The sequence below is a fragment of the Cavia porcellus genome, unplaced genomic scaffold (assembly GCF_034190915.1).
Source record: "Cavia porcellus strain 051 isolate PalLab524CR breed Dunkin Hartley unplaced genomic scaffold, mCavPor4.1 scaffold_1, whole genome shotgun sequence".
NCBI lineage: Eukaryota > Metazoa > Chordata > Mammalia > Rodentia > Caviidae > Cavia > Cavia porcellus.
In genome coordinates, this window is record NW_026947484.1 from 48,258,052 (window position 1) to 48,274,512 (window position 16,461).

At 38.1% G+C, this 16,461-nt stretch overlaps 1 long non-coding RNA gene across 1 annotated transcript; it reads left to right on the forward strand.

Moving 5' to 3' along the window:
• The first annotated feature begins 10,091 nt into the window (after window positions 1–10,091).
• Window positions 10,092–13,700, forward strand: LOC134475839 (uncharacterized). Its single transcript, XR_010047129.1, has 2 exons — window positions 10,092–12,491; window positions 12,677–13,700. It is a non-coding gene; the product is annotated as an uncharacterized LOC134475839 (long non-coding RNA).
• Window positions 13,701–16,461: the final 2,761 nt, after the last annotated feature.

A 16,461-nucleotide genomic window follows, 5' to 3' on the forward strand; every position in this document is an offset into this window, starting at 1 on the left:
GGTGAGTAGAGGGAAGACTGGAACTGACAGACTGACCAGCAAAGGAAATGTCATAAAGGTGACAGGAAAAATAAATGGTGACCATGAAAGTGATGATGACCATTATCAAGAAATAAAAGCATGCAAAGACCCTGCCACTTGAGAATAAGTGGGCCCTGCTTATAATTCAGGGAAGATGGGTGGGTGCCAGATGCAGGGCAGCCAGCAGTCTTTCCATGTCCTGAGAACCCGGGGGACAGGACACGGGCAGGCCGCAGCCATAGGCACAAGAAACCTCCAGGGAAGGAGCTCCCAACTTGTCCCCCAACCTCCGAGCAGGTCGCATACTGTCAAGGTTAGAAACTTTAGAGTAGAGAAGGCAAAGGGAAGGGTCACTGTCTACTGTTATATTAGCTATTTCTATTATTCCATCAAGAGAACATCTGTATGGCATTTCCATTATTCTCAGTAGTTTCGTTGGGAGTGGAAGAGCCATGCCAACTTGGTGGCACTCTATGAAGCCAATTACAGTAAGGACATTAAATTGAGCTGATGAGTCTGCTGATCACTGTTGCTGAACTGACATACAGGATCCGGAAAAGAAGGCCGTCTTGGGAAATGTTCTTAAGCATTTCTGTGGTCACTGACTATTGTGTCACCTTGAATAATAAATGTCCAACCAGTTGGATTAGCATGGTTTTGGGTATGGCTGAATAGATTTACTGAAGACAAAACACCCATGCTTGGTATGAGGGGCACCAACCAAGAGGCTTGTAGCCCAAAAAATATAAAAGGGAAGGTGGAAGAAGGACTCGCTTCGATTTCTTGGAAGGAGCTTCGCTTTCACCTTGCACATTCATCTTCTGGCTTCGAGTGCAGATTCTTTAGTCTTGCAGCAGGGACCTTTGGCTTCCTGATTCACAACTGCATGGGACCCTGCAGTGAGCTCTGGACCTTGGACTTTGAATGCATCCTTCAGATCTCCAGCACATAGACAGGCCTTTTGCACTCTTCCATTGCTGACTCTGCAGACTACCGTTGCAAACCTACCTTGAATATATACATGCATTATATACATCTATACACGTCACGTATGTATGTGTATATATATATATATATCTTATATTAAATGCTTTTCTAGTTACCATTGACTGATACAGATTCCTTCTTCATGATAAGTAACTTCATAATACATAACTTCTGTGAGTTCATGATCAACTTAGCCATAAATAAATAAAACTGTCTACTCAAAATGCTACAACTTACATATTTAAACAAATAGCTTTTTCTTCAAAGTCTCTGCCTTAGGCAATTATATACTTACGGTAATTGTGCCATTTCTGTTTGTTATCATTTATTGAGTGCTTACTACATTTTGGCCCATGTTAGGAAGGCTTTGTCATTAATCTCACAGCATCCCTAGGAGGTCAGCATTGTAATTGTGATTTTACAAATGAGAAAACTAAGTAACTTGCCTCCAACTGGCTGTAGCTGGTTTAGGAGTTGGCTGTGCCCATGGGCAATGGAGCTCCAATCTGAGACCAAAGCTCCTATTTCTCTTATTCTGTTTTTTTTTTTTTTTTAAGTCAAAACATTTCTTGAGGTTTTTTAAAAACCTAAATTACACTCATTGATGAGTACATTTAAAGACTTAGGAGTGAATCTTTGAACTTTCTGGATAACTTGTGTTTTAAAGATAATTAAAAGTTTTTTAGAATCAAACATAGTGAAAATGGTGGGAGGTGGGGTTTACTATACTTTGTGATCTTGGAAGGAATATATTGAATGTTTTGCGTGATTTTTGCGTGATTTTAGACAAAATATAACTGGTTTTGTAACTACTATAATGCCATAGATATTGAAAGAGTGGTATTTGGTATCAAAAATGAGAAACATTTCATATCAAACTTATAATTGCACCTTTGAACCTTAACATTACAATGACCGTGATAGATCACTGAATGGTGTTTTTCCTTCAAATTCTTTCTCACTAAGTGACAGAGTAAACCTTGGAACCAAAGGCTCCAAATTCTCCCAGTTTTATATCCTTGGTTCATACAAGGTAGGAAGTGCTTTCACAGTCAGGGCTCTACCTAGTGAGGCAGCATCCTGTGCTTAAACTTCCAGGAGTGACAAAGAGGTCTCATTTCTCACCTTTATCTTCACTCCCAACCTCAATTCTGCCCTTTCCTGGAGAAGATTATAGCTATCAGAACACCCTTTCTTCCCATACAGCAGAAATTCAACTCCATGTGTTAGGTATTTTGAGACTTGGAGACATGAATGTAATTTCATGAGCAAAAAAGAAGTTGATTTAGGCATGTTCTAAAGAAAAGCTTTTCAAATAAAATGAAGCCTCTAGAGTACATAACTCGATTGCCCCTTCCCAAGCTGATGGGTCTCTTTCTTAGCTGTCACCCAGCCCAACTTTCAGAGTAGATTCAAAAGAAAAGCACAGAAATACTTTTCCGAGTTTCCCATATTTAGCACAATACCACACAAAATTGCTAAATACCATATAACCACACTTACCATCCTGGGGCCTATAAATTCAGAATTCAGACACTTGATTACAAACCACAGAATGACTCTGTTTAAGAAATAGTATGTGGGATTGTAAGGGAACTGCCCTTGTTTAGATCTTCTTCTGGTTATTAACTTAGTAGCATGGGCTTCCTCTCTCTCTCTCTCTCTCTCTCTCTCTCTCTCTCTCTCTCTCTCTCTCTTTCCTTTCTCAGTCTTTCTACCATGGCTGTCATCTCCAATTTCTGATACAGTTGCCTGAATAGTGAGGTTGCAGGCCAGCAAGAGTTGGGGATCATTCTCCGCTATAATTATAGTCCAAAAAGAAAATAAGCACATGGGTTTCTGGTTTCACAGTAAAATTCCAGAGCAAAAAAGGAGTCAGTCACCCAGTTCTAGGAGAGCTAAAGGGACACCTGGAAATCACTCCTCCCACCTGGGAGTGGCCAAGGCACCACCTCTACTTTGCTGCTAGGCCCCTCCCCCTGCCCCAGTTTCAAAGGCATCTTCTGTTCCAGACCCTTTATCTGACCAGACCCATTTGGCACATGAGAGGATAAAGGATAAGCATCATGGCCTAGATATTTTGCTTTAAAGACTTGTTTATATTTTTATAGGGATAAACTATAAGCTGAACTAGTGGAGGGCACTCACCCCACCAGAAATTTCTTCAGAAATATAGGTGAGTTATCTCCCCACCAAGCTGAGCTTTCCTTCACCTTTTTCCAAGGCCACTCCTGCTGATAAACTGATTTAAATAGATTAGAAAATTACACAAATTTAAAAATGCTTAAATGTGCTCCATGAAAAACATTGAGTTTTCAAATACAAATCTCTCACTTTAGCCCTTTATGATGGAAATATCTCTTGTATCTCAGAAGCCAGCCCACAACAATATTAAGAAATCTTTAATAAGTGGAATAGCCCGTATTGAGATATTCACTGTTTCAGAGATCTGCTAAGTGCTTTACCTTATGGCAGTCTTGGGAAGTATGTATCATTATCTCCAATAGTTCAGACTATGAATGAAGGCAGTTATGTATCACAGGTGATACATAGAGTGATTATGTGGCAGAGACAGGCTTGCAGTTCACCTCCTTTACTACGACATTGTAAACTCTTTCTAGAAAGTGTATGCATCCCTGAAGATGCATTTGATAAGAACTTCTACATCAGCCATGGTTTGGGAGGTAAGTCACAAATATTAATTATTTCAGGGAGAAAAATATAGCGTGCACAGACAATCTGGAAATGCTGGAAATTCAAACTTGAGATTCCATATCCAGCAAGAAGATCAAAACTGCGCTACAAAATGAGTCCAAGGACAGAATGGGCCATGAGCTTTTGTCACCATGCCCTGGAACACAATGAGGCCACAAAACAAGAGAACCATGCACTGGCCACAGCTACTGTGCTGCTCCTTAGTTTCCCCCAAGAACTTGCTCTCACAGTTAATGGCCTTCAACGTCAGGAAACATTTGTTCTTATTCTTTGTTGCATCACATCTCTGACGCATCTCTTTGTGCATTTAGCTGATGGAGCTCAAGTCAGAGGCTCACAAACTACCAGCAATGGAGGACTGCAAAGTGAGTCTGGAGTAGCCCATGATGATGGACGATGGACGTCTGTGTGTCTCCCACCGAAACCTATGAACTAGATAATTACCCTTGGGAAGCAAAAACTAAATGGTTGGCAGCCGAAGGAATAACGGAGAGGTGCTATACCTAACCCTCTTTTCCCCAAAATAAGCTGGAAAATAATCAGCCTTGAGCACTAGAGAGCACAAATACTTGTCCCAAACAGCTGTCCTCACCTTGCCTGCTGTTGCGAGTCTTTTGCCTGAGGACAGGCTGCTCGAGTCTGGCATTTTTGATTTCTAACTTTCAAGGCTGATTATTTTCCAGCAAGGTCTTATTTTCAGGAAAACACAGTAGGACTCAAGCAATAAGCTTCCCTGTACCAGGCAATTCATTCCTTTCTTTATCCATGTGAGTGTAAGATGCTCCTTATTCCTGCCCAGTGACTCCCAGATCACTAGTAGAGCAGGGCTTTGTGGTTCGCCAGAGTGTTCTGTGGACTATGAATGGTGTCAGCAGAGATCCTGAGTCATGCATAGCTAGTATTTAAAAAGAAGACAGCAAAAAAATGTAAGTACTCTTGAAAGACTGGTGAATCAGTTCTCTGTGGATTGAGGCTAAAGAACATTGTGTCCAGAGGAACTACATTTTGGATGAAAAATGAAAGAGCTTCTGTAAACTTGTCATTACCCTTCTGGTGGTGTTCATGGCAAATGCCAGCAGTACAGATGTCAGTTCCAGCTTGGGCCAATTTGTTTACCGGAACTCATCTCCCTGAGGTTTTTTACTACAAAACAGAAAGATGAAACATATCTGTTTTAGGAGGAGGATAATACATTTTGCCTGGTGAGGGCATCTGTTCCATATTTCTGCTCAGTATTTACACTTTCTTCCATTATTAACAGTACCATAATGTTCCTATGGGATTTGCACTTCCCTGCTGGGTCTAAGGATGTTCAAGCAACCTGGAGTTGGACCACATAAACACTCACACATATTGATTGGCTCAGGGAAAGGCATGTGATGCAGAACACGCCTATCAGGACATTCAGTTGTTTCTTCAACTCCTAGGAAAGAAAAATGCACTCCACCAGAATAACTCAGCTGGTAGGTCCTACTGAACTCTTCTGAGCAGAGGACCTGGGAACAGAACCAACAGAGAAACTCAAGCAAGTATTTTTAAAATGATGGAATACTATTTATAATATCATTTTAGCACTTTAATCTAGCCACTTTCAGAGCCAATAATCTTAGACTTTCGAATTGGTTGAGCCTGTAAATTTTTTCTTTCCTTTAAACTAGCATGAGTTGCGTCACCAATCCCATGCAACTAAAACTCCTTAACTGATTCATGAACTGTGCTGATTTATAGAATTCTGGTCTGCCTTCAAGAAGATGACAAATAACTAGTTGTCCTGTTACTGGCTATAGGAAAGGCCCACAGTCTGACTGGAGAATAAGTTAGGTGTTTTTGTCCAACTTTGAGATTTTAGGATTGTTTGAATAGAGATAAGTAAGAAAAATTTGTTAAAATACGTAAAATGTGATCTCGGAAAAAGATAATGATGGGATTTCCATTTAGTATAACAAAAATCATCACCTAACTGGGTTAGTAACTATTTTAAGTTCCATTTAGCATCTCACAAGAATTTTTTTCATAAGTGCTTTGCAATTTCTAAATTTGTGAAGCTTAAATAATTACGTAATTACTTTGTACAACCACAGAGCGCCACTTGGGTTTGGTAGCTACTTTAACCATGTTGTTTTTCATTAAAAATTTTATTTTGTTTAGTGCATAATTTATAGTTTGTGTAACAAGAATAACCATATCATGCAACTCTTCCCTAAGAGCATAGCAATTACTCCTATATTGTGGTAACTTCCAGTGGAATGGATATTTCTTAGTAATTACAGAAATGATAACATCGAACCCAACAATTTCCTGGTAATAATATTTATAAGTATAAATGCAACTATAATTCAGTTGCCTCTTCTTGATCATTCTAGTTGAGCATGAAAATAAATGTAATACAGTGTTTTATTGTCCCTTTCAGATTAGATGATAGCTAACAAGCATGTTTTAGAAGTTGAAGCTTGGAAATACATCCTGTTTAATGGGATCAAAGCTGCCATCTATATTTTGTAACAAATAGGCCGTGATCAATGACAGCAGTTCAAGATCAAGGGATCATGCAGCAAAGTTATATTTTACTGTAACATAAACCCAGTTGACAAACTACCCTGAAGGATGTGGTGTAAGAGACTGGCTTCCGTATGGCCTGAAGAGGAAGAGAAAAAATGGCACAGGACCTGGAATTAAAAACCTGAGTTTGGGCCTAACTTTTTCATTTTCTAACTTATGCCATTTACCAATGGCATCATCTCTCTCAGATTGTTTCTTTTCCTATAAATTTGTCTTTTTTGCTTGTCTCGTGAGGTTTGTTGCAAAAGTGAACTGTGCAATGTGCTGAGAAGCACCATGTGCAGTAGTATCACACTAAATGTCAGGTATTATTGAGGAAGAAAGCCTTCTGTTCTAATTCACCTTACTTAGTTTGAAATAAAATATCCACTCTTTCATAAACTTACAATGAAAGATAAAGAAAAAAGTGTCTACTCTATGCAGAATACTACACTAATGCAAAGGGTTATCCTGGAATCTTTTCCCCTCTCCTCCCTTCCTCTTGCCTCCTCTTTCTGTGCAATCTAAACTTTTTCCTAGGACTTGTATATCTTTTCCTGTGCAACATGTCTAAAAAAATCTTTAGGTACTTCCTCTTTTGAAAAATACTTTCACCAGGCCAAGAAATCTAGATGGACTGTTTTATTTCTCTCCCTTTTCAGTTACATTAATTACATTTCTGTTACTGTAGCAAATATCTGAGATTCTCTACTTACTTACAAAGAGAAAAGGTTGATTTTGAGATCACAGTTGTAGATTTTAGTTTGATTTTGTAGATCAGTTTTCCCCGTTGCTTTTGAGCCCATGTTGAGGCTGCAGCACATGGCAAAATCCTCATCTTACAGCCAGTGGAGGAGGGAGGGGAGAATGAGAAAGAGAAAGGGAGAAAGAAAAAATAAGGAAAAAAGAGAAAGAGAGACCAAAGACTAATTCACCTCAAGGGTGTATCTCAGTGTTCCAATGACCTGAAGACCTCCCATTAAGCTCCACCTCTTCTGTCACCTCCCAAGCATCAAGGTGGAAACCAAGCCTTTAACACACAGGTCTTTAGGGAGCCCCAACCAAACCACAGTATCAGAGCTTTAAAGATGTTTCCATTGGTTTCTTACTAGAGTTATTTTTATAAGAAATTCCCTGTGAATAGTATCTTCATTTATCTGTAGCAACATGTCTTTTTGTAGTTACTTTTAGGATTTTCCCTATAAACCTGGTTTTGAGCAATTTGAATTCAGTGTACTTCAGCTGGATCATATGGTAATTCTACTTTTAGTTTTATGAGGAATCTTTATACTGATTTGTATAGTGTTTGTATTACTTTAAATTCATACCAACAAGGTAGAAAAATTTCTTTTCTCCTACATCCTCATCGATACCCATCATTTTATGTATTCTTGATAATAACTGATTTGACTGGGGTGAGATAGAACATTTATATGATTTTGGTTTGTATCACCCTGATGGTTAGGATTTTGAATATTTTTTCATATAATTATTGTCTACTTGCACTTCTTTTAAAAATACCTTTTAATTTCATTTGCCCATTTATTGATTGGGGCATTTGTTCTTTTGGTATTAAGTTTTTTGAGCTCTTTGTACATCCTGGATATCAATTCTCTGTCCGACAATAGCGAGGAAAGATTCTATGAGCTGTCTCTTGCTTTTATTGATTATTCCCATTGCTGTACAAAAGGTGTTGAACTTGAAATCTCATTCATCAGTTCTTGCTATTATTTCCTATAATGTTGGAGTCCCATTTAGGACGTCATTGCCTGTGTTTACATCTTGAAGTATTTCTTCTATGTTTTCTTCTAACAGCTTCAGTGTCTGATTTTAGCCCTAAGTCTTTAATTTTGATTTGATTTTTTAGAGGATGAGAGAAATACAATTTTAATAATCACCTCAATGACCTTATCTCCTTCTTTTAATATTGGTGTGAATTCTGAGTCACCTTCTAAGGATGATTTTTTGCATTTTCCTGAGGTTATATTCTTCTACATCCTTGTATGTCTGATAATTTTGACTGTGAGAATTTTGGCAGGCTGAATACTTTTATTTTCCTCAAAACATAGTCTAGAAGAAAGTTGAGATATTTGGAAATAATTTTAATCTTTTCAGGACTTCCTTTTAAAATGTATTAAGTCAAGCCAGAGTCTAAGAGTAATTAGACTAATTAACTATTACTGATGTAAACTTTTCTGAACACTATGTTAATAACCCATGAATCTTGAGACTTTTCCAGTCTTGCCAATGAGAAAAAAAAAAAAACCCTATTATTAGTTGCATGAAAGCTCCAGGTACTATTGTTTATAAAATTAACAGGTAGTTCTTTCCCTGCCCTTAGATAGTTTCCTTGCTGCTATACGGAGTATGATTGTAAAATGTGGTAAACATTTAAATTTTTAAAATTTATTACAATAAAAAATACATTGCCATTAATCTCCCCTCTCTCACTTTGAGCACACTTACCCCTTTGTTACTGTCACTTTCTGAAGCAGTTCTGAAAGTCCTCTTTTGTGTGTGTCTTTGGTCGCGCTCTCCTGGCTGCTTTGGTTTATCTTTTAGAGTCATTTGACTTTGGCGCTATACCTAGTGAATAAAGAGAGTGCTCAGTATTTTAAGACTCGCTTGTTCAAATAACTTGTCCTGCTTTGTGGCTGGTTCAAAAAGGAAGACAAATTCTGTTACTGCAATTTGATTGGAAAAGGAGCTGTTTCCTGTGAATGACTTTCTTTTGCTGGCCAGAAGCCAGACGGTATCTTCTTTGTCAGAAACCAGAGATGAGCATGCTTTGAAGCCAGGAGCTTCGTGTGATCATGAGCAATGTTTCCAAGCCCAGAGGGCTCCTAGGCTTCACAGAAAGCACTGGCACATGTGTGCTGGCTGACACTCCTTTCCAGTGTCAAACCGCAAATGGGACCTTTCCTACTCGGCTTCCCCACACCTCCCATGTCGTTACAATTTCCCTCTGCTGAGGGAATTCACAAGCTGAGGTTGCTCAATGCTGAGTTGGATCTTGAGTGTAGGAGTCAGAGTCTCCATGACTGGAGACAGAAGCACCCTCTTAACTATTTGAGGTTGTATGGAGATTTTCCAACTATTTTCCATTTCCTTTCCATGCAACTGCTTTCCTATAATGGCCACTGTTACTGTTTATGTTTAATAAACCCCTTGTTATCCTCTGTCTGCATAGACAATGGAGGTTTATAGGTGTATTTTCCTTTCACCAAAATGACAGAAGTACACAAATGTAGAACCAAAATCATACAACATCCCCCCCAAAATTATTTCCTCTTATATTTGGAATTATTCTTACTTCACTGGGTATAAACCCCTTTTCAGAAACTGGGATATATGCAAAAATAAAATTTTATCATTTTGTATTTTGAGCTCAAATTCTGTCAGGGTAGCGGAAACTCAAATTTGGCCAGTGTAGTTTCACTTAATTTCCCCCAAATTGCAGTCAAATAAGGGGGCTTAGGGTTAGGGAAACTCCACACAAACTCAATGTCAAGGATCCATGCAGACAGCCAGTGAGGTGTCCTTACCTCAGCTGGTCCTCCGTCATTGTTCTCTGGGCTCTGGCAGATGTGTTCTCGCACGCCCAGCAGTTGTGTATTTTATGCTCCTTGACAAAGAGCAAACATTCTGACCCTTGGCTGTGGGACCTTGGACTACACAAATTCTGCCCAACATCAGAGATGCTGGCTATTTTTTTCTGGGTCGGGTGCCCATATCTACACACACACACAGACACACACAGACACAGACACAGACACACACACACACACACACACACACACACACACACACACACTCCTAGGAAACAAGGCACAACCCCCTCTGCTCTTAGATACTTTGAACCTTTTTCAAGATTTTGACCAACTGTGCAAGCCTTCTGATAAAAATCACAGGCTTTACAATACAATATCGACTCACTCTTTGTTTCCCTTCTACTTTCCTTCTCTTTTGCAAGCTCAGGTGACATTTTTCAGATGTGTATATGTGGAAGTGTGTGAGCGTGTAAATTTTACTCTGAATGTTTTCTCACAAATCACCTGTGTGATGCCTCTTTTCAGTTCCCTTTAAAAGCCTGGGCAAGTGAAAGAGAAGAGCCAAAATGTCTCTCATTGATTCTCTGACGTGATGAGCACAAGTTTAAGTGGAGAAATGTACAAAGCAAAAAAGATGCTGAGAAACAGTACTGGACATGTATTGTGCCACAGTAAGATCACGTTTTTCTATTTTGTTTCTTCCCTTGTCTGATTTCTCTTTAGATAAAACTACCATTCACTAGTTATGTGATCTTAGAAAAATGGCTTAACCTCTCTGGATTTCAATTGCTGTATCAGAAAAAGGGGCCCAAACCAGCCACAGCGGCACACACCTATAATTCCAGCACTCTAGGAGGCTGAGATAGGGTTAGTTTGCACCCAGTTTGGGTAAGTTAGCCACTTAGCATGACATTACAAAAAAAAAAAGTTGAAAAAGGTACGGGATGTAGGTCATCATGAAGGCCCTGTGTTCAGTCCTCAGCACATAAAAACAAACAAACAAACCAGTAAAGAAAAATCAAGAAAAGAAAGAAAGGAAAATGATGGGCCTCCTAGGTACCAGATCACTGTATGGATTACATGCTAAAACAGCACTTGAATTGCTCAGGATACTGGCTGCCGTGTAGTTCTAATTAACTGTTAATTATTACTATAATTATCCTATTCATAAAATAATTAAGTGGCTAAAATGGAAGAAGGGAGCTGTATATTTTTGCCTGTGATGAAACTCATAATTTGAGGTCTAGCAGAGATGAGACAGCCCCTGGCCCAGCCCCGTTAGGAACCAGGCATGAAATAAAAACCAGCTGGTGATTTGCCAAAGAGAAACTCACTGCTAAGGCGAGACTTGAACCCAGCCCTCCTGGTTCCTGAATGAGCCAGGTCAGTATGACCCATTGCATTTCCCCTGACACAACCAAGGACAGGATTGTATTTTCTTTGCTCTTAGCAGTTGCCACTGTGACAATGGCAGGATGTCTCATTAGGGAGAGGAGTGGTGAGCTGTTATCTCGCAGTGCCAGCTTCCAAAGTTTCTGCCTCCACGAGAGAAGTATGATCAATGATATTTTACTGGGTTATGATATTTACTGGGTCTTTGAGCACAGGACCTATCCTCTCTGGTCTTTCCCTTCTGTAAATCACAGGAGTGTACTCGTTGTCTAGTATTCCATGGAGCACAGACCCAGAAGCAAGCAGACCCCAGGGTCAGCATCCCTGGAGTGGAGCTTGGGAGTCTGCATTGTCAACCAGTTTCCTGAATGATCCTAAAGCATGTGGAACTTTACAAATGACTGACTGGGAGGATTTCTCAGTGTTCTTCTCTTTCTAACATGCTCAGATTTCAGTGAAGTTCCCCAAAATTACAACTTTGCTTGTGGCTTAGTTTTAATATACTCCCTTCACGCCCAAAATGCTAGTTGATGTAGAATGTACAATTATTTCCGTAATGTCATCTTCTAAATATGTTTTTACTCTGCATGTTTGTAACTTCCCAAGAGTAATTTAATCTGAAGTTTCCACATGAACGTGGTAGTATCTCCTATCAGCGTAAGACACTGTATTACTTCCCTAGTTTCTGAGGTTCAGTGGAATATTTGGATAGCAGTGCTGGGGTTACAAGCAAATCCACTTTTATAGATGATGAGGCTGTCCTAAGGTGGGGAGCTTCTGATATTTCCTGTCATATGTTCTTGCTGGTGTTCTTCTGTCCCAGATCCCCTCGGTGGTTCTAGTGGAGGTGAGCTGTCCAAGTTTGTGACAATCTAGAACACAAGAAGCCGCCAGACAATTAAAGCTTTAGATTTAGTCAGTTTTAGCTTGGAAACAAGGCTGATATTTTCTGACAGTTGCATGAGGGCAAAGTATGAGCTAATTTCTCGCTCTGCTCAGACACTGAGCTGGGATTCAGAGATGGGTGGTACCCTGCAACACACCTGCATCCTGGACAAACAGCTGTGGGACCATTCATTTCAATACCAAGTGGCAAGGATTTTGGTTCCAGCTTCCTCTGGAAAAAAACCAAGGCATAACTAATCGTGCAACAATCTTGGAAAGCAGCTATTTGACATGAAATCAATGTGACCTTAACTTCATTCTTTTATAAAACAATAAGGCATTTGCTTCAACTAAAGACCTGTAGCCTGGAGTTTAAGAAATGGCCAGGAGTTGTCAAAACAGGTACGTGTATATTTTAATGGGTGCTTTTCTGTATCAGACATAAATCAGTTTGGATTTTGAGTCTGTACTGAAAATATTTTAAAGAATTCATCCCTAATCACATTTTCTTTCAAATAGTACATGACAGCTTGTTAAATTGTTAGTGTATTGCTCATGTTTTGACACTTATGTCTTTCCTATGATAGGAAACTTGAAATCATTTTTGATTAATGGAGTCATGCTTGGAGTTACAACCTGAAGACTTCTTACTGCAAGTATTCAATTGGCTGATTATAATTTGTTAGCCAGGTGTCGGCATGATAGGATGTTTCCCTTGTTTTAAAAATAAGTTGTGGTATGGATTGTCACAGAGACTAACGTGCCCAAGACACTTGACTGCAGGTGTCTCCTCTATAGTGAATAATTGTTTAAGGAAGCACATACATCCCTCCAGGACCATGGCATTTTGGGCTAGTAGATGGTTACCAGTTAACCTAACAGTTGAACCTAAATTCAGTAAGAAAACACTTCTCTATTTGACTCTTTCTTATATGGCATTACCGCAGGATACGGCGCGCAGTGAACAGAAAGCAGCAGGTTTCCTCAAGGCAAGGACTGGTACCAAGCACCCAGAGCTATTCCTGACAAGTGTTGGTGTGTCCCTCGTACGTATTGTTGGAAACTAGGTTTTATAATTTGTTTTTGCTTTGAAAGGCTTTTTAAGACTGCCAAAAATATGTATGGGAAGAGTGACCAATATCAGTACCCACGCTTGATATGGATCCTGTGAATTTTGCCAAAGAGCCAAGGTGTGCTTTTCTTTTCACTTGGTTAATCAAAGCTGTTAATTACTTCAAAATACCCAATTTGCGTTTTTTTTTCACTCTCAGATTTATGACTATATAATTAATGAGTTTCTTAATTCTATGTTGTGCATTAACTTATTCAGCAGTGAAACCTGACACTATGCAAGGATTAGATCATTGGGTTCTTTCCAATAACCGAAACATTAGATTTCTAGAAAATTCACTGTGGCATGTCTGCGCCAATTCCCGGTTAGATAGCTCAACGTGAAAACTACCTATCTATGTAATGTGTAATCATCTTTAAATCTCCTTTGGCTCTTTTGACATTGGAAATTCCTCTTTCCTTTCCCAGTTATCTGCAAGTGATAGTGGAGGTGAAATTAGGATCCCTAAAAATTTATGGAATAAATTTTCCATGGAAACTGAGCTTAACAGTTTAGTATTCATTTTTCCTCTTGATAATGGACTCAGAGATCTCTAGCTCACCTGTGTGCCTGTGTTAGGTTGAGCTGCTTGCGATTTTACCTCTACTCTTCACATCCTTTATCTGAGCAAAGAATCTACATCTTAGGAATACTTTACATGTGGTGAGGACAATAATAAATGGTGACTTTACTCAATAAATGCTCTGAAACACTAGAAAGAAAGAAGAGACAAATAAATAAATCACACATTCTAATTCTTATTAAACATGTATTTGCTTATACTATTACCTTGCAATCTAAGCCTGCAACTTCTTTGTAATTGCTAATGTGTTTCCAAAATGTTGAGAATATTTAGGTAGCGAAAGACTCCCTTACAAACTACCCTATATTGCACCAGAAAAGAAAATTATGCACTGAAGGATTCCAAATTCGCCAAGAGGAAATTGAATTTCGTCATGAGTTGAAAGAAAATGTTTTCACCAACATGTTTTACTTCCCAGTGCTGTCACAGATTGATGGTGGAGGCTTCATTTGGATTCCTTCAGGCTATGTGGACATGAAAGATGTCCTTTAAGTACAAATTCTTCACATGGTCAACTTTTTGCTCAATTATAGAATTAAAATTTTTATTCTTCATTAAAACCAAATGAAAAGAAAATGGAAAATCTTTTGTTTTGCTGTGCCATTCACTTTATAAATTTTAAAAAAGAAAATGGAAAACACTACTCAGATTTCTATCAAATATTGCCATTTAAACTACTTCAGCAAAACAAGAAAAGAAACAATGAAAAACACTCTTTGATATCTTATGTGAAATGGAGATGGTTTTGTTATCACTCCCAGTCCTTTCTAAAATCAAAGGGTGTCAAGTAAACTCACGTCTAGTTCATTTATCAGATTTTCAACCTTAATTCACAATTTCATTCTCCACAAAATGAATACTGAGCCATCTGAATAATGCCAGCCCCGGATAATATCAATTCTGTTTTTCAATTTCTGCCTAGTTTTTAATATATTATAACTACCCTGGATCATCTTCCTACTGTTAAGGAGCATCATGATCATCTTTGGAAATACATTGAATTGTTGTATGGCTTCTTATACTCATATGCAGTACATATATGCTAAGATGAAATGGAAATTAAATTTAACATAAAAATTCACCAACAACATCACTGTTTATGACTGTGTGTTCATTCACTTACTCAAAATTATGGAGCGTTTCTAATGTATCCCATACTTCCTAGGACCAGGATACAAAGCTGAACATGTACGCTTCTCTCATAAAGAACTTCCCAAAGTGATCACAGAGAAAAACAAAAGTACAAAAGCTACAGAAAATTTTATTTTTTTGTCTATAATTTTCTATCATTTACAAGTTTTCTTAACAAGCACATATTACTTGTATAATCAGAAAATGAAGCAATAAACTGAAAAGAAAGGGTCAGGGTAATACAGGACTTAAAGGGTATGCATATCTGCATGTATGTATCAACCAAAGGAGGTGGGAAAGCCTTTAAACAAGGCGACTGCTAACAAGCAACATTAATTTGGATAAAGGGGCCAAACATTATGGCATTTCCATTTACTAGATAAACTTCAGATTTCAGACAAATCTGTATGTCCTGAAGTTTAGTCAATGATATTGTTGGATGAGCTTAAAATATATCATTTATGGTGTGCAGAATTTTAAACTTTCAGTGAGACTCTATCCAGTGAGACTTCAATTTCCATATATTTAGAAGAAACTCTATTTTTTAATCTTCTAACATGCCAAACATATAATGATACTGAAATACATTTATTGAACAAGTGTACTGATTAGCACTAATTAATAAATGGTAAAGATATAAATGATACAGGCCATCAAAATCTACTTCTTTCTGCTGTGGGTTACCTTTAAACCCAAGTTATAAACTCTACCACACAACAATACTTAATTCTTCTGAATTAAATGGCCATTAAATATAAGTGCCTGGACTTCTAATAAATGAAAATAATGCAATATACTTAATTATGAAAACTTGACATGCATATTTAATTCATTTGTGGTTATTTAGAAATTTATTTCAAAGCAAGTCATCCAATTGAGATGGTGAATTATTTGGCCACCCCTAGCAGATTCATTAGACCCTGGAGAATCTCTGGCTTCTCAGACTTTGCCCAGTAGGATTCAGTCCAAATTGACCTCCCTGGTGATTCATTGAATGACAAACATTAGATTTCTTTATTTTCTTATTTTTCTTTCCTCGATTGTCCATTCTCATGAACCCAGTAATCTTTACAAATAACCTTTACCCAAGTCTTTGCCTCAACTGTGGGAAGTACCAGGTTAATACAGAAACCTAAACTGAACAACAAATTAACATTCATATTTTATAAGCAGCTAAAAAATCTTTATATGTTTCAGAACAAGCTGCTTTCCTACTTTAAAATATAAAAATTCATGCTTGGCTTGCATTTATTAAAAACTTAGTTAAACTGACATATCTTACATGAACCTTTCAAATCCTTTCATTTAGAGTAAGTTTCATAGCCAAGTGTTAATCCTAATGTTTCAGGATCCTGTTCTTAAATTGGCTGAAGCAGCCTCAAAATTCCCAAAGGGAATAATGAAAATTCCTAACATCTTTGGCAGGGAAACAGTCGGAAATTTAAATCAAATTAATCATTTGAGCTAAAATGTTTTAAATAAAACAAGTATTATGTTAATAAGAAAGTTTTCAAACTTCATTTACAGAAAGGTGAGGGGGGTGTTCC